The sequence below is a fragment of the Bubalus bubalis genome, chromosome 1 (assembly GCF_019923935.1).
Source record: "Bubalus bubalis isolate 160015118507 breed Murrah chromosome 1, NDDB_SH_1, whole genome shotgun sequence".
Lineage (NCBI taxonomy): Eukaryota > Metazoa > Chordata > Mammalia > Artiodactyla > Bovidae > Bubalus > Bubalus bubalis.
In genome coordinates, this window is record NC_059157.1 from 14,534,950 (window position 1) to 14,553,298 (window position 18,349).

At 40.9% G+C, this 18,349-nt stretch overlaps 1 protein-coding gene across 9 annotated transcripts in view; it reads right to left on the reverse strand.

Moving 5' to 3' along the window:
• UNC5D (unc-5 netrin receptor D) overlaps positions 1 to 18,349 on the reverse strand; it is a 627,582-nt gene that overhangs the window by 348,805 nt on the left and 260,428 nt on the right. The window lies entirely within an intron of this gene.

Below are 18,349 nucleotides of genomic sequence, written 5' to 3' on the forward strand. Positions count from 1 at the left end.
TTGTCCTGCACCTCAAATCTGAATTTTCAGGAAATTCTTTAGACCTACTTTTCTTACATATACCCAACGCCATGTGTGATGGGCTAAACAACCAGTGTTAACAATCTGGTTGGTATCTTGGAAACTGGAGGGTGTTGGAATGGGATATTTAAAACCAAACCAAAACCCAACCAAACAAAAAGACTAGCATACTCTAAATTTTAAAAACCCACAAACAAAACTCTATCCGTATCAGCGTAAAGCCTGATTATTACATATATATGGAGGATAATTAGAAAGCAGCATTTTTTAAATGAAATCGTTGTTGTTTTTGAGGAGGTGGTGAAAATCCACTGTTTTAACTCTTGTTCAATATTACACTTTTCAAAAAGCTATTCCGTACTTATACTTGAATTCAGAGATAGACAAGAATATACAGGCTCGGAAGAGTATTTATTCCAGAATCTAATATCATATTATGCAGAAAAGTGTTAAGTGTGTGGGTGTTGAAGGGCCAGTACAAATCTACTGTGTAAGATGGGGATTTTACTATTTGTTTTCATGGTTGTTTTTCATTACAAAAATTGTGGTGCTAACACCATGAAGGCGTGATGCGCGCACAGCGTCTCGGCTCTGATAATAGGAATGACAGTACTCCCTGCCTTCTGCTCCCTAATCCTCTGCCAGTCAAATGGGCTGTGAGCACTTTATTCAGCGTTAAAGGTCAATTCCCTTTTCTGGTAGGATATGTTTGCCTGATAAAATATGCACACAGCTTTACATGCTAAAAAGCAAATAAAGTCAGTTGGCTTCAACAAAGATGAATTCATCCACAGAATCAGCGAAGAAACTTTGTCGCAGCTCTTATGAACTTCTCATGCTCTCCGTTCACCAAAATTACAGGCATTTTGACATAACTCCGCTTCCCTACATGGCATTTCTCCATCTGGGAGTCTAGCTGTCACCTTATAAACATCCACAACCGAGTCCCCTGCCCGCTGAAGCCAACATGATGCAACATGATTCTCCATCCAGCCTGATGCAAATGAACTTATCTACAAAGCAGAAACAGACTCACAAGCTTCAAAATCAAACTTGTATCAAATATATGGTTACCAAAGGGGAAAATGGTGGTGGAGGGATATAAATCAGGAATTTGGGATTAACAATATACACACAGATAAATAGAGAATCAACAAGGACCTACTGTATAGCACAGGAAACTATTCAACATTCTGTAATGACCAATATGAGAAAAGAATCTGAAAAAGAATGGATGTGTGTGTGTGTGTGTGTGTGTGTGTGTGTGTGTGTGTATAAAACTGAATCACTTTGCTGTGCACCTGAAACACGAGACTGTTAATCAGTTATATTCCAATATAAAATAAAAATGAAATTTAAAAAAGCTGCCTTGAGTCACTGTTGGTAGACTGCTTTCTCACATCTCAAATCCAATTATCAGGAAATCCTGTGGGCTCTCCCTTCAAGGTATACCCAAATTGGACCTGTTTCTTAGCATATCCACTGTTCCCACCCTGATCAAAGCAATCATAATTTCTTGCTTGAACAAATCATTGTAATGGCCTCATAACTAATCCCACTGCTTTCTCCTTTGGGCACCAACAGTCTTGACGGAAGCCAGAGCAATGGTTTGAAAAGTTAAGTTGCATTATTTCATACCTTGTTCAAAACCTTCAAACAAGCTCCTCTTTCCCATTTATTCCCCCTACTTGAACTCTCCTTTAACCCCACCTGCTTCTCCCACTGTAGAGGCTCTACTTGGGCTTTTCCTTTTTCCTGAAGTCTTCTCATTTAATATCCACCTTGCTGACTTTCCCTTTTAGGTTCAAACATTATCTTCTCAATAAGGACCACCCTACCTACTCAAAGCAAATAGCAGCCTCTTCTCATCTCCTTTATCTTGCCCCCTGTACTTTTTTTAAATAGCACTTATCACCTCTGTCCTCTGTAATTCACTTAGTTATGAGGTTTATTATACATTTTCTGCTTTGCCCCTGCTAGAATGTAAGCCCTTTAGGATCAGAGATCTGTATTTACCTAATCACCAATGTATCCCAGCATTCTAGAACAGGTCCCCGAACATAAGAGGCTGCCAATAAATTTTTTTTAATGATGATCTCTTTTGCCACACCAATCTGAATTGAAAGATCTGAACGATGAAAAGATCTTTGTCTTTCTCTCTCTTTACCAAGAAACCTCCTGACGTTTCCTAGGGAACACCCAAGAACAAGGATCAGATCCCTGTAATGCCTAAATAATTTTCAAAATCTAGTTTCTGTTCTTAATCTCATTGAAAACTTGAACAAAAATCCTTTCTTCTTCCATGTATCCAAAATGCCACAGGGTTGCTTTGTTTAGTTTCAATTTTCTTCCTTAACGTAGTAGAATTTATTTGTTAAGTGACAAAATGTGCATTGGTGTAACGTTAATTTCCCTATTTTTCAGAAAAGCATTGTTTTGGTAGTGCAATCACATACCTTTATGAGCAAAAAGAAAGAAATCCTCTGTCTATAAAGATCGTGTGTTCAACACTCTACATTTAAATCACTAATTCATTATAGAAATAAAATACAGTATTGGAAACTGAAATGATCTTGAATAGACTTAGCATGTAATTGATAACTTGGGGCTTCCCAAGTAAAGAATTGCCTGCCAAGCAAGAGACCCAGGATGGATCCCTGGGTCGGGAAGATTCCCCTGGAGAAGGACATGGCAACCCACTCCAGTATTCTTGCCTGGGAAATCCATGGACAAAGGAGCCTGGCGGGCTGCAAAAGACCCAGGCTCAGCTGAGTCAATGAGCAGCACGGAAGAGACAGTAACAGTTGGTCAGGGATCACTCTTAGAAAACAGCATGAACAGGCGAGTCAACAGCTAGTGTCTCCCAGAGGAAAGAGGGATGGATTCCCTACAAAGTTAATGCGCACACAGGTAATGGAAACCTGCGCAGTCATAACACTGACACTTTGGCTCCAGCCATCAGCTGATTTCAACTCCTTTGTGTTCCTTCTCTAACAAAAGAGAATACCCTCATCAAAAATCAAAGCCTTTCAAAGACTAACAAATCATTTATTAGAAATGCCAGGTGACTTTCTGCCCCTAGTTTTGAGCAAAGCAGGCTTACCTGGTTTGTGTGTTTGTATCCTCAAAATCAGAAGGTACAAACAAAGCTTTTCAAAGCCCCTAAGAGCCAAGTCTGGATTTGAAAGAAAATGCGGCAGTCCAGTACTGAAGATATTTCTATCAACACATTCCTCTTTCTGAGGTCCAGAGACAAACACCATTTCTCTAAATCTCCCAATCTAAACAGATATCATACTCTTGAAAGACTCGCCCTTTATTTCACTCATTTTCCAAAACGCTCTTCTACAATGACTAGTTTGAAATGTAATTTAAATAAACTCAGTAGCTAAGAGGGACGACTGCAGTGTAACTCTACCAATAGAGCCTTAACTCCCTAATGATCTCATTAAAAGCAGGTTACAAAACTGTTGTACTTGACTTTTTGCTTCCTCGGATACATCATTCACACTTGATCAAAATGCATAGAATGTTTAACGTTATCACATCACGTATCATCAGCTTCAGCAAAAACACTGAAAATAAAACCGTAACTAAATATGAGAACTCAATGTTGGTTTCTCCTTTCACAGACACATGCCTGTAAGTTGAGCACGGTTGTCTGCTTGAAATGTGGTTCTCTTATGGACAAATAAGAGCAGCAAGTAGTGAAGGTTAAGAAATACAAGCCTTTGAAATAAGAATCTAGTGAGAACAGATGTTGAAGGCAAAATGTGCTTACATATTTGTATCAGAATATTAAAGTACAAGGTTGCAACAGTTTTATGCCAAGTCACTTTCTGTAGAAGCTGTTGAGGAAAAGGGGGTTTTCCTATGTGTGCCTCTAACATACGGACTGTTAATCTGGTTACAGATTGTTCTAGGTCGACAACTAAACCAAGTCTGTATATCAACATTTAAACTAAGACCCCTGCGTTGGCTTCCTCATGGCAGCCCACTTTGTTTGTTACACTGTGAAAAACAGCTCAATAAAAATTCAAAAACTTTTGAAGTGGTGAACCCATCTGTGTTGATTATTATAAAATAAGGCCAAAAATCCAAACTCAAGATTCTGACTATTGCCCTAAGATGTCATTATCTAACGGCAATAGCAAGGAAGAACATTGGTAAGTGCATGAATTATGAGATTTGCATCCAGGGCCTTCTTAAAATGAAATTATCCACTGATTTAATAAAGCCTTTTATCCATCTTCATTAGTGATGTCAGCTCTCTGGCATGAAATTCAAAATTCCATATGAATATTTACTTTCATTTATCAATGATCATGTTCAAAGATTATCTTCCTACTTAAACTGCTGGTTTTGAGAACAAAAATAAACAGAAACTCAATAAAAATGGTTAACTACTTCCATTTGTGTGATCAGTCAAGACACAGTAATATATGATTTTTATCAGTTGCTCTGTGTATCCAGATGTTACCACTGAGTGTTCATTAATGGATTCTTGGTAAAAAGTACTGAAGAATAACATGATGTTAAGTTTCTGGTCCATAAGACTCTGAATAAATCTAGTTTTTCATTTTTATTATTTTTTTTTCCTCCCCTGTTGCTTAATAGCCACCCATGATTATCTTTGATTGGATGTCAGAAATGCTCCATTCAAATTTTCTCCATACGCAAATTCAAGAATAATTCTTTCTGAGCAGAAAGCATTATCATTAGCAGCAGCATTTTTAAACAATGGGTATCATAAAATCATCTGGTGAAGAAAGAGAAAAGAAGCTGATTTTCAATGATGTGACACAGACTTTGAAATTATCCAGGTAAATACCCAAATGCTATGTAATGGATGAGAAGGAGGGAAAAGGACAAAAGAGAAGATAAAATAACGACGAATGTCAGCTTACAGAAGCAATATATACACTAAAAACAATTACCATGCAAAGTGAGAAGGAAACTCAGAACTAATCAAAAGAGAAAGAGAAAAAAGCTACATCCTAAGATTTCAACACATTACAATTAGGCCCTCAGAGAAGTTCAAAATTAAGTGAAATGAATCACAAAAGCAGACAAGTATCTTTTAAAGTTCAAAGAAAATTATCGTAAAAGATTAGGAGTGTCTTGCAGCACTTTAGGTAAACTAGAAGGACCCATAAGGGGGCTGCGTCTGGTCAGCGCAGTAGATGTGGATAAACATTTAAATGAATGCCCTGCTAGAAAGATCACAGAAGGAATTTAATGCAGACAGTGGAAAGACAGGCTGAATTTTAGCAGTAAGGGATGAAAAATAATAACAAAAAAGAGCAGAATGGAAATCAATATTAATGCCAGAATAGCTGATCAAAGCATCAGACCCTGGGCTATGAAGCCTGAAAGAAATGAAAAGATACATATGTATAATCCTTCATTTATTTTTCCAGCCGGAGTTTCGCAGAGAAAAATAAACAGGAAAGAACTTCTATGGCTGGGAGCTGTCTTAACTTTCAGGAAAAGGTGAGAATTTCACTTGAGGCTCACCTACAACAAGAGGTCTTGCAAGTCAGGAGAAAACAGAAAGGAAAGCTAACCTGGAGAATAAACTAAGGGGAGACAGACATTTATCAGCGGTGATGCTGAGGACAGACACTGCTCTGAGCCCTTGTGACGAGGTTCCAAGTTAAGGCCAGAAAGTGTCCAAGTTCTCAGTCACAGGAGATACCTTTTCTCCCATCTGAGTTCACACATTCAAGTTACAGTTCTGGGAGAATACTGATATGAATGAAAGATCAGATAGTCATACAATTTTAGAAGTGGAAGAAAATTCTGCAAGTGTTTAGCAGGACACCTTTATAGCTGCTGCTGCTAAGTTGCTTTAGTTGCAACTCTGCGCGACCCCATAGACAGCAACCCACCAGGCTCCCCTGTCCCTGGGATTCTCCAGGCAAGAACATGGGAGTGGGTTGCCATTCCCTTCTCCAATGAATGAAAGTGAAAAGTGAAAGTGAAGTCGCTCAGTCATGTCCAACTCTCAGCAACCCCATGGACTGTAGCCTACCAGGCTCCTCCATCCATAGATGAATAAATTAATACCAAGAGAAGTGTTTAGCTGATGCCGCAGTGGACCCAGGACTAGAGATCACAAATTGCTTCCTGGAGGTGGGGATTCTGCGACTCTAGTATACCTGCTAAAGACCATGGCCCAACTCACTGGTTTTCAGAACTTGCATCTGCAGCAGCGTCATTCAGAGGCTTTCAAATTGCAGTGCTGAAGACTTTTGAGAGGCCCTTGGACAGAAAGGAGATCAAACCAGTCAATCCTAAAGGAAATCAACTCTGAATATTCATTGGAAGGACTGAAGCTGAAGTGTCAATACTTTGGCCAACTGATGGGAAGAGCTGACTCACTGGAAAAGATCCTGATGCTAAGAAAGATTGAGGGCAGGAGGAGAAGGGGGCAACAGAAGATGAGATGTTTGGATGGTATCACCGACTCAATGGACCTGAGTTTGAGCAAACTCTAGGAGACAATGAAGGACAGGGAAGCCTGGGTGCTGTAGTCCATGGGGTTGCACAGAGTCAGACACGACTTAGCTACTGAACAACTACATTCAGAGGCTAGTTAAAAGGTGATTCCACTAGCACCAGTCCTAATTTAACAGAAAGGATCAGCCTGAAGGTCTGATGACTGCAGGTCTCACAGCATTACCACCTTACAGCAAATACAAGAGACAGTTGAGGTTTCTGTGTATAAGATATTGTCCAATGATAGAGTCACTGATGAAAAAGCACTGCACTCGAACACTTTTCACTCCAGCAACCACATTTATTTCAGATCAAGCATTCAATGAGTACTCTACAAACAGAAGTTGAAAAGGATGGTGCTAGACCCTGCCAACTGGGGCTCAACACATCTCCACAGTTGAAAAAAAGGATCCCTTTCCAAGCATAACATGGGTGCAAACCCCCTACCTATACTCAGAATAGAAGTGAGGACGGGTCTGCTCATAAGCAGAGTGTCAACAGCATGTATCTATGTCACAATTTGTAAAAACTTGAACAAGAAATCAGGACCAAGATCAGTTTGTCCCAACCTCCTTGTTAAAACAAAATGTAAAACACTCAGAAGGTTCTTAAGCAATTCTGGAAGAGGGCTTCCCAGGTAGCTCAGTGGTAAGGAATCCACCTGCCAATGCAGGAGATGTGGGTTCAGTCCCAGAGTCAGGGAAGATGCCCTCAAGGAGGAAATGGCAACCCACTCCAGTATTCTTGCATGGAAAGTTCCATGGACAGGAGCCTGGCAGGCTATAGTCCATGGAGCTGCAAAGAGTCTGGCATGACTTAGTGACTAGATAATAAACAAAATCCCAAACAAGGTGACAAATGGGCCCCTCTTCCCCCATCTTCCACCCACCTGTTCAGAAGGGCCAGGACCAGGCTATGGCTGGGTCCTTTGGGAGTCACTGTTCAAAGCTAGGAGTCTCAAGATAAGCCTGCAGCTCTCTAGAAGGCTGAAAGTCCTACACTCACAGTACAGATGCACAGGCAAGCAGGGAGTTCAAATCCTGGTACAGAGCCAGCACAGGGAAGGAGGCGGCCAGGCTCGGGGACTGCAGTAACTGCTTCTATGTCACCTTTTGGGCCTGCGTGTGACTGCTGTGTGCACCTACCTGGCAAAAAGGGACAGGCCTTGGAGAAAATTACACGTGCAACCCAGCCGTCCCAGAGTCACGCTCTTGTGTTTCAATGTGAAAGTGAAAATGTTAAGTCCCTCAGTCGTGTCTGACTCTGTCCAACCCCATGGACTGTAGCCCGCCAGACTCCTCTGTCCATGGGACTCTCCGGGCAAGAATACTGGAATGCATCCCCTTCTCCAGGGGATCTTCCCAACCTAGAGACTGAGCTTGAGTCTCCCACACTGTGGGCAGATTCTTTACCCCCTGAGCCAGCAGGGAAGCCCAGTGTCTCATTGAGGTGCTTTATTTGCTGGTCACTGTCCACATCAAAGGCAGACGGAGTTAAACTCCTATGTGTAACATTTTTGTCAATGCTTGGGATAAATGAAACAAAAACAAACAAAGCCACACACACTCTACTCCTTTCCCCTGGATATTCTTTTATTCCTTCAAATGTTGAAAGTCCAGATTCAGCCTCCTAAACTCCAGTGGGAGGTGGTGACAGGGGTGGAAAGACCTCAGTCTGTTTCTTCTCTACAATTTAATCCCCCATGATTTAACTCATTATTGACTGTGGGACTTTTGCAGAAACTAACGACTACAGGAGCCATTTTTATTTTGGCCAACCAAAAACTGTTATTTCACGAACATGTGGCGGGTTATTACATTCAATAGCTATACCTGGCACACTGATACGGTCTTCTCCAGCACCAATTCATTTCCACTTTCTGTATCAGAATCAATCACTAAGACTTTTTTGCCTTTTTGTTGGTCTAGTATTCACATCATCTAAATCAGAACTATATTCTGAAGAAGAATCATTTTCTGAGACCCCAGTAAATACACTGCTTGGACTACAGAAAGTACCTGCATGAAATTCACTGAAAAATTCTTTGCTCAAAAATTTTGCAATGCATCATTTTGGAAAATTTTACGGTAATAAACTTGTGTTTATAATATGCACAAGGTTGAAACAAAACCCTACTGGAGCAAAAGTGAATGATAATGACACTCATAAGTCTTATAATGACCCCCTTGATGAATTTTAAGCTCTTACAACTTCACGTGGTGATGTTAATTCTATTAGTCTCTAAAAATGTGTTGATACATCTCAGGTCAAGCATGTGTTAAGTAATTTACAGAATGAATGACCTCACCTACTGAGGCTCAGATTATCAACTCCACCCACCTATGGGGATTTTTATGATTCACTCCTCTAGTGGGCCGCCTCTCCAGCACCGTAAAGCAGTTTAGTTCACTGAAGCCTTATACAAAACTTTATGAGTCGGGATAGTATGTCTTAGCCATTGCAACGAGCCATGAAATCTCAGAGGCCTCCTACAATGAAGGGCTTTTCCTTGCTTCCATAAGATCCAAAGCAGGTCAATGGGGGTGATGCTCCATCCAGGACTCAGGGACCCAAGAAACTGCCATCTTGTGAGGCCACCATCTCAACATGTGGCCTTCAAGGCTGCTGAGGCAGAGAGAGGGAGCAGGGACCATGCTGGCTTTTAGCTACCTTCACCTGGAAGTAAGCCATCACATTCCTGTTGGGGACCAGAACTATTCCCATGGCTTTGCCCTAACTGTAAGAGACAGCAGTGAAAGTGAGGAAGCATGTGGAATAGTCAATGTGTACAGACTCTATAAGACAGCAGAAATTATCTGTATGTAAAGGCAGCATACACATCACATCTGAGAAGCTCTTTTCCTCATATTCCCATAACCCACATCTCAACAGTTGTCATGTTTTGGGAGCTAGACAACACTCTCCTCTGGCTTTCTGATGATGGGTGGGTACGTTGAATATCATTAAAAAAAATTCAAATCAAACTAATGTCAAGTCAAAAATTCTTGTTTATGCATCTACTGAGGATAAGAATGCAGGCAAGTTTAAAATGAACTGTGGTAGTATAAACTCAAAGACTTAGAGAATGAACTTAAGGTTGCTGGGGGCAAGCAGAGGGGCAAGGGATAGTTCGGATCAGTTATGTACACACTGCTGTATTTAAGACAGACAACCAGCAAGGACCTACTGTAGAGCACAGGGAACTGTGCTCAATGTTATGCAGCAGCCTGGATGGGAGGGGAGTTTAGGGGAGAATGGATATGTGAATGTATACAGCTGAATCCCTTCACTGTCCAACTGAAACTATCACAACATTGTTAAATAGCTATACTCCCATATAAAATAAAGAGTTAAAAAATTGAAAAAAAGTAAAGTGAACTGTGGTAAATCAGAAAAGGGATAAGAAGAACATAAAGGGGAAAAGTCCAGGTGGAAGTCTCTGATGAACAGATGACACAAATCTGTATCCCAATGTATATCTCCTCAGGTTTAAATATGTGTAGGCACACACACACACCCTCAAGTAGCCAAGACACCACTTTTATACTGTCAGTAATTTCCAGCAGCCTACCAGGCTCCTCCGTCCATGGGATTTTCCAGGCAAGAGTACTGGAATGGGGTGCCATTGCCTTCTCCGAGGTTCTTAATACTCTAAAGCAAATGGAATCTAATCATTACCTTGATGGTTTCTACTCTCCACCATTCAGGGTCTTTAGTGGAGAATGCTGACTTTAAAAGCTTAAATGTCCTTCATGCCATTCTTAGAGCTGTATGGGGCTCCTGAGCTTGTGAACGGAACTCATTCAACTTCTGGGTGAGTGCCTGTTACTGTCAATGCTTGGGGAAAAAAAGAAAAGAATCTGAATATGCTCCCACCCATCTTCTCATCATCCATCCAGCCACCTAATTATTCAACAAATATTGAATGCTCGCCATATACCAAGGTACTGTTCTAAAGTTTGCAGATACAGCATTGCCTAAAGCTTACAAAAGTCTTCATGGGATTTACCTTTTAAAATCAATCTGGATTCCACTGTTTATAAGGAAATGCCACTGTGGGCATTGCCTTTCACCTCCCTTTTCTTAATGAACCCCATGGGTCCATTTCCAGGTTCTTCACCCTCTTATTCCTCCCAGGTTGTCAGTTGCGGGTGACACTTTCCCTGTCACTTGGGTCATCAGTTCACTTGTTTCTTGGAGGCCCTGTCACCAACTGTCAGGGTGATCACATTGAACAAAACACCACATTCTACAATGGACAACTTGAATATTATTTTCACATCCTGCTGTGTTGGTTCATCGTTCTGCCAGCCTGACAGGATGAGAACTCGGGTTTACCTCTATGATTTGTGCTTGCTACTCACACACCCGTGCCACTGAACCCACGTGGACAAGTCAGCCTCCAACACTCTACCTTCATGCAATACCTTCCATGCTGCTGTCACGGAAGGATCCGGGGGAGAGGAAACTTGCGTTTATATTCATCTTGGCAACTAAATACCTCTGTTACTTTAAGCAAGGGACTTTTTCTATTTTTTGCTTCAAGAGGATTCTTGATTCAGTTTCTGAGCCAAGAACATTTTCTCCCTCAACTATTTACCAAGGGGCTTTATGGTGATGGAGACCACATGCTCTATTTTTATTTTCCCAGAAGGATTTCTTTTCTACATCCCTTTCCATAAGTATGCTATCACTCTTGTCTGTGTCTTTGTTTCCATTAAAAACACAAGTTATAGTTCATAAGGTGCTTACCAGGACATTCTGTGTTCAGATCAAAAGCTTCACACTTTTCTTAAAGTTTTTTTTTTTTTTTTCTTTTTAATAGTTCTTTTTTTAGCTTCCTCCCACTCCATCTCAGCTTAAGACCACTTATCAACTTACTGCCAATCCCACCGTTCTACCCACCTCCAGGAATGACACTGATTCCCTCATTTGTGGACTGTTTTCCTGGTCTAATGCTCACCAAACCCCTCCCTCTTTTGTTAGTGCAGGTTCTGAACTTCTGCTGCTCGACTGTCACATATAGAATGGATAAACAACAAGATCCTACCGTACAGCGCAGGGAGCTATGTTCAATATCCTGTGATAAACCATAATGGAAAGAATATGAAAAATATATTGACATTATAATTGAATCACTTTGCTGTACAGGAAAAATTAATACAACACTGTAGGTCAACTATACTTCAATAAATTAAGCAATTAACTACTGTTGTACAACTATTGTATATAGAATGAATAAACAACAAGGTCTTATGGTATAGCACAAGGAATTATATTCAATATCCTGTGAGAAACCATAATGGGTAAGAAAACAAAAAAGAATGTGTGTGTGTGTGTAAATGAATCACATTGCTAAATACCAGAAAATAACACATCATTATAAATCAACTATACTCCAATAAGGAGAAGGCAGTGGCACCCCACTCCAGCACTCTTGCCTGGAAAATCCCATGGATGGAGGAGCCTGGTGGGCTGTAGTCCATGGAGTCACCAAGAGTTGGAGACGACTGAGCGACTTCACTTTCTCTCTTCACTTTCATGCATTGGAGAAGGAAATGGCAACCCACTCCAGTGTTCTTGCCTGGAGAATCCCAGGGACGGGGGAGCCTGGTGGGCTGCTGTCTCTGGGGTCACACAGAGTCGGAAACGACTGAAGTGACTTAGCAGCAGCAGCATACTCCAATAAAATAAAATTTATGAAATAAGCTACTACTGCTCATTCTTGCACTGGCACCCTCTCTCTGACTGTGTCCCCAAGCCCTTCTCACCCACTCTGCTTCCTCATAAAGTTTCTCCCGACCTGTGGGAATGGTGAAGCATTCCTTGAGGTGATCTTTTTGTCCAACTACATAAATCTCAAGACCCTTTGGCTTCTTTATAGTAGACTCATCCTTAGTTTCTGCTAAAGTGGAAAACTTCATTTAAACACTACACACTTGAGGTCTGTCTAACGGTCTCTTTACACTTTGCTCTTGTTGTCTTAACTCCCTAAAGACAGAGACTATGAAAATAACAGCTTTCCTGGTCCATCCTGCACTGAATCACAAAGCAAACACTTGAGTGTTTGCCTGTTTTGTTTTAATTTATATAGCCATTAAATTGTTGGCAGTGATCTACAATAAAGCATAAATATATCTTGCTGGAATGGCAGCTTCTTCTTTTAATAACTCCGTGGATCTTTAAATAATCACCAAACCACACTGTAACAAAGCCAACAGGCAAAAATGTGTCCACCATTACACATTTGTTTAATTTATTAAGTAAAACATTAAAAAGTGGTTGTCTACTGCATCTCAGATAACATCCCTAGATCCCAGAATATTAATTCTTAATTACAGTGGAGGAAACCAGGATATATACCAGGAAGATGTAATATGACACCATATGATAAAGCATCAGTTGGATGTTTTTACTATGCTTCTTTTGGTATGAAGGTCCTTGCTTTAAGGTCCACTAGGGAATTTAAAAGGGGCTTCCCTCACAGCTCAGTTGGTGTAGAATCTGCCTGCAATGCAGGAGACCTGGGTTTGATTCCTGGATCAAGAAGATCCCCTGGAAAAGGAAATGGCAACCCACTCTAGTATTCTTGCCTGAAGAATCCCATGGACAGAGGAGCCTGGCAGGCTACAATCCATGGGGTTGCAAGAGTTGGACACAACTTAGTGACTAAAGAGAGAGAGAGAGAGGGAACTTAAATACAGTTTAAAAACAAAACAAAACAATACCTAGTGTTCTCCCCAATGTTTTTCATGCTAGGTTGCAAGGGGTTACAATCCATTTTAATTATAACAGTCTTCCTTGAATGCTGAAATAAAAAATGGATTTTATGCAACCCTTTCCATTTGCAGGGATGGGGATAGCAGGGAGATGCTTTGTCTAATTCCAGAATTCTCTATTTCTGGTGAAACACTTTAATCAAATCATCTACAGCATAAAACAAGTCAAGAAAGATTTGCTAACTGAAGGAATCTCTTGGAATGGCCATTCCCTGGATATTGAAGTTTTGAAATAAATGAGAGGTGATAAGGGTATTAGCTGCTAAACATTATCAGTTCTAGACGCAGGGAAAGACCACCAAACAGTCCTTTGCAAGCAAGAGCTCTGAAGGAAGTGTGGGGGTTGAGTTGGCAGCTGTGATCAAGGGCTGGGCTCCATGCTTCTAGAAGCTGTGGTCAAGGGCTGGGCTCCATGCTCCTAGAAGCTGTGATCAAGGGCTGGGCTCCATGCTCCTAGAAGCTGTGATCAAGGGCTGGGCTCCAGCTCCTAGAAGCTGTGATCAAGGGCTGGGCTCCATGCTCCTAGAAGCTGTGATCAAGGGCTGGGCTCCATGCTCCTAGAAGCTGTGATCAAGGGCTGGGCTCCATGCTCCTAGAAGCTGTGATCAAGGGCTGGGCTCCAGCTCCTAGAAGCTGTGATCAAGGGCTGGGCTCCATGCTCCTAGAAGCTGTGATCAAGGGCTGGGCTCCATGCTCCTAGAAGCTGTGATCAAGGGCTGGGCTCCATGCTCCTAGAAGCTGTGATCAAGGGCTGGGCTCCATGCTCCTAGAAGCTGTGATCAAGGGCTGGGCTCCATGCTCCTAGAAGCTGTGATCAAGGGCTGGGCTCCATGCTCCTAGAAGCTGTGATCAAGGGCTGGGCTCCATGCTCCTAGAAGCTGTGATCAAGGGCTGGGCTCCATGCTCCTAGAAGCTGTGATCAAGGGCTGGGCTCCAGCTCCTAGAAGCGGGAAACTCAGGTTCAAGTGCTGGGACCTCTGTTAGCTTGCAGTGTGAACTGAACCATCTTATAACTACAAAAACCAACTCAGAAAAGTTTCAAAATGAGAACTCAAAACAGTGGCTGCAAACTTAAGTGTGATCATCTCTATAAAGGCATGTTTTAACGACACACAGAAGACAAAAGGCCCTGAGGGACGGGGTGGAGACATGGGTCTCAAAGTTGCCAAGTCGTGCTTCACCAGTCAATGCCCTACCAACCGCATGCTAATTCTTTACACAAACTATATGTCTTCCTTACCCAGCCAAACCATTACCTCCTTAATGAGAATCCACAATCGATTTTCCTCAGGCCAACAGAGTGCCATACATAGAAGAAAGGATGCTTAATAAATGCCTGCTGTATTATGAAAAGAATTGCATAGATACATTATGTGTCAGCATAAAGGCATGTTTAAAGAGGAGGAGTCTTTGCCAAGATCCTGCACACCTGTGGTATTTCCACATTATTTTAAGCAGGCCTGCATTAATATATGTCTCAGTTAATTGCAACTATTAGAATAGATGTTTGCTTCTTGATTACTAGTAATATATATTTACTCTTTTGTCCTTAGCTCCTGGCTGACTATTTGTTCATGATTTTACTTAATATTCTGCTGGGAAGTCAGTTTAAAATGAAATCTAAAATGGATTTACCAGGACCAGTGATCTTCATAACAGCCTCCTTCATGAATGGTACCCAGAAGACAAGGAAGGAATGGGTGAGCAGTTAGGCAGTCATCATGCATTTGAGAAGTTTCAGCATTCTTTCCTTCATTTCCACACCCCTGGAAAATGCCTCTGCCATACTCCTAAATCTCTCCCATCATATTTTGAGACTTTTTAAGGTGCAAAAACTGATGTATGCAGGGCATAAATGCAATAATGGGTTGGGAGATCGGATTTTGAGCTGAGAACCTGATATAGAGCATTCAGGTCTTCCTGGGAAAATGCATTATAGCTTCCTTCAAAGGCCCTTTTTTGGTTGAATGGAAATATTAGGCAGATTCATGCCATCTAAACTTTCTGGCTTCTCTGCCAGATGAGGGAGTAGTGAATGCTATCAAGATCCTGGAATGGTAGGGAAATTAAGGCATAGAAATATCAAGTAGGTAATCTGAGGTTGAGTTATTCTGAGTTATTAAATCAAGCCTGCATAGTTCCCTCCTCCTCACTCAAAAAAATACACATGCAGTCAATGTTGGCTGTTGCAGTAAAAGATGACAGTATTTTTGGTAACTTATAGGTTCCTCAGCTTGGGTCCTGACAATACTATTTAATAATATCCATTGAATATGACCTATAAAGGGATACTAGCCCAAGTGTTTTCTATGCATTATTTCACATATTCTAACTTGCTAGATAATACACTTAGGCAAGTATTATTCCCTCTTTAAAGATAAAGAAAATGAGCCTCATGGAGCCTAAATGAATTGTCTGTTTTAAGTCAAATCCAGTTGGCTCCAAACTTTAACCTATATGTCATCCTGATAATTAGAAGATTTTTTTACCAGTCTGAAAATGAATGTTCATAAAACTTGTTTTCTTTTTGATCATAATAAGCTAATAGCTCCTGTCACATCACTGGAGCATTTTTAACTTGCTGAGAAAGGTGCAATAATAGATTATTTCATATTATCAGCTACCACCCTCTGCAACTCCCACCTTGCACACGACACGCATATTTTCTCTCTCTGCAGAGGCTTCTTTGGCCACTTTTTTTCCCCATTTCTATCTCCAATTAACAAGGGCTCTCCTGTTTCCCAAGCACTCCTACACCCTCGCTTTTCTTCTAGCCCACCTGTGAACGCAGCATGCTGAAGGGAAGAATCCTAATTAAAAAGTCTTCAACACTGTCTCCTGGAAATTATACCTACTTCTCCGGGAGGTGTTCAGAGTCGCTCTGTATTGCTCTTTGGGAATGATGGCAAAATGGGACTCTCATCACTTTGCAAGATTAAAAAGCCCGGAGTGATTGGCTGACACTGGCCAGGTGAGAAGTTAGTGAGTGCTGGCATGGTGACGTTAACTTGAAAGACTGGAGAATCTCAACCTCCATCAATTCAGTCTGTCTAGGAAACAGAGGCCAAAGACAGTAACAGAATTTCCAACATGGGGATCAAAGCTGCGCAAGAGAACTCAGCGTTTAATATCCAAGTTTTTGGATATTATTATATTGGATATTTATTATTTTATTTAGATATTTGGATTATATTAATCCAAAATCATTTTTCAAGAAAGAAAGCACTGAAACAACATTTACCACAGTGGGTCATTTTATCCATTTTGAAGGTTGAGTTTGGCTTCCCAAAGAGCACAGGCAAAATAAAGAGAAGAACTGACCGGTAGCGACAGCTGGTGATGATGGTCAGAAGTACCTGCCTATTTCCATTCACCGGAGGCTTCATTTTCACATGTTCTCAGTGATTATTCACCACTCTAGGAGTGGCAGATCCTGAGCCTCCAGGTTAACTTAGTTTCATCACCTGTTGAGTTGGAGGTACCATCTTGATTTTGCAACAGAGGATTAAAATCAACAGCAGGTAAGATCTGTTCTAATACTACTTCAGTTTAGTGTTATTATCTTTAAGGAATAAGTTGGCACATTTCTGGATTTCTTGTAAAGAAGCATACAAATTCATCCAGTGTGTGAATCCTTTTGATTACATCACAGAATTTCAGATTTGGTAGGAAAAAAAGAGAATAAATGTCACCAAATACCACTTGACACCCAACATTTTGCTAAAAATGAATCATTCCACTTTGAGGGGAAAGACTTTGGTTAGCAGCAGCTTACTCTGTGATTACACAGCTCTTGTTGGAAGACAATGCTTTTTGATAGTGAGTGAACTCTACCTCCTAACAACGACTGCCCATAAGTTTTAGCTTTGCCCCAAAATGCCACACTCAAGGGCATGTATATTCTCCCTTATCTCAAGTTCTTTAAATATCTGGATGATCACTGAAAGGTTACTCTAACAAATATTTTATCTGGTGTGAGGGCTGTCATAGTGTCCTTGCAGCTGGGATGCTTTCAGATAAGATAATGGCTCTAAATGACTGTGAACATTAATACTGCTCACCTAAGGAGATGAATCCAGCAAGCTTGTGTGTTTCAGCTGATGTAAGTTACCGTCTACCCTGCCTTCATAGCTTAACCTGTGCTTTCAAACGGTCAATCCACCCTCTTTGAAAACAACTAACTCCACATGTCCATCTGCCTCCCCGACCTGTTCCTCTCTTCTTTCCAGAACACAGTTCCATGACCAAGTGGGTACTGCTAAGAACAGAACAGGTAGCTTCACCTGGGTTCTCAGGGATTAGAAACCAGACATCCATTACTTAATGGAAAGACAACTGGCACTGGAGTTAGGAGCAATTTTTAAGGAAAGCATCTGAAGGAAGAACTGATGAGAGGATATGAATTTCTGAACTCACAAATTCAAAAGTTGCTTGTCAGAAGCAGCTTTGGAAGACACCCTCAGTGGCTTCACATGCTAATTTTATTACAGCCCTACATGTTCACACAACCTGGAATTTCACCCCTTGTCAAAGAGTCTCTAGGAGAGAGCATCCTTGACTGTAATTTGTATTCCAATTGAAAAAGTGAAATTAGATGGCAGCAAGGAAGAAATTTCCACAATTTCTCATGACCTCTCACTACAGGAAACACAGAAAACTAGTACATAATACAACTATGCTCAGTAAGACACAGAACCTGTGAGCGTGATTATGCTGTTTATGGAAGTTCTGTTAGGAAAAGATTTTTTCTTAATATATGTGCATATATTTGTATTTTCAAATGGTCAATGACATTCTCATTACATAAACTTCTTTAAAAAACCCATATTATGACTGTCAATACAGGACTGAAATTCTTTCACTTTCAACTAAAAAGGATTGAAATTCTGGTTTTGAAAGAGGTCAAAGAGAAATAATCTCATGGGATAATGAAGATTATTTCTATTAAGAGTATATCTATTTTGTGGGCATTGAGGACTCATATTTAGCATCATTTCCAATGTGTTGCATTTTTACAATTTGATTCAAAAACCACTGGCTTGAATGTA